The 222-nt window shown below is 27.9% G+C and overlaps 1 protein-coding gene across 1 annotated transcript in view; it reads right to left on the reverse strand.

The window, feature by feature from the left end:
* The window catches only part of LOC116067896 (coiled-coil domain-containing protein 7-like), a 138,124-nt gene that overhangs the window by 14,624 nt on the left and 123,278 nt on the right, over positions 1-222 (reverse strand). The window lies entirely within an intron of this gene.

Consider the following 222-nt stretch of genomic DNA (forward strand, 5'->3'; position numbering starts at 1 on the left):
ATTCCATGACAAAACAAAATTTATACAATATCTTTCCACAAATCCAGCTCTACAAAGTATAATAGATGTAAAACATCAACAAAAGGAGCAAAACTACACCCTAGAGGAAGCAAGAATGTAATCTTTCAACAAATCCACACAAACCTAATTCCATCTTTTACAAGAAAAACAACAGGAAGTGACAATTACTTTTTCTTAATATATTAATTTGAAAATTAATAT

The sequence above is a fragment of the Mastomys coucha genome, unplaced genomic scaffold (genome assembly GCF_008632895.1).
Source record: "Mastomys coucha isolate ucsf_1 unplaced genomic scaffold, UCSF_Mcou_1 pScaffold22, whole genome shotgun sequence".
NCBI classification, from domain to species: Eukaryota; Metazoa; Chordata; class Mammalia; order Rodentia; family Muridae; genus Mastomys; species Mastomys coucha.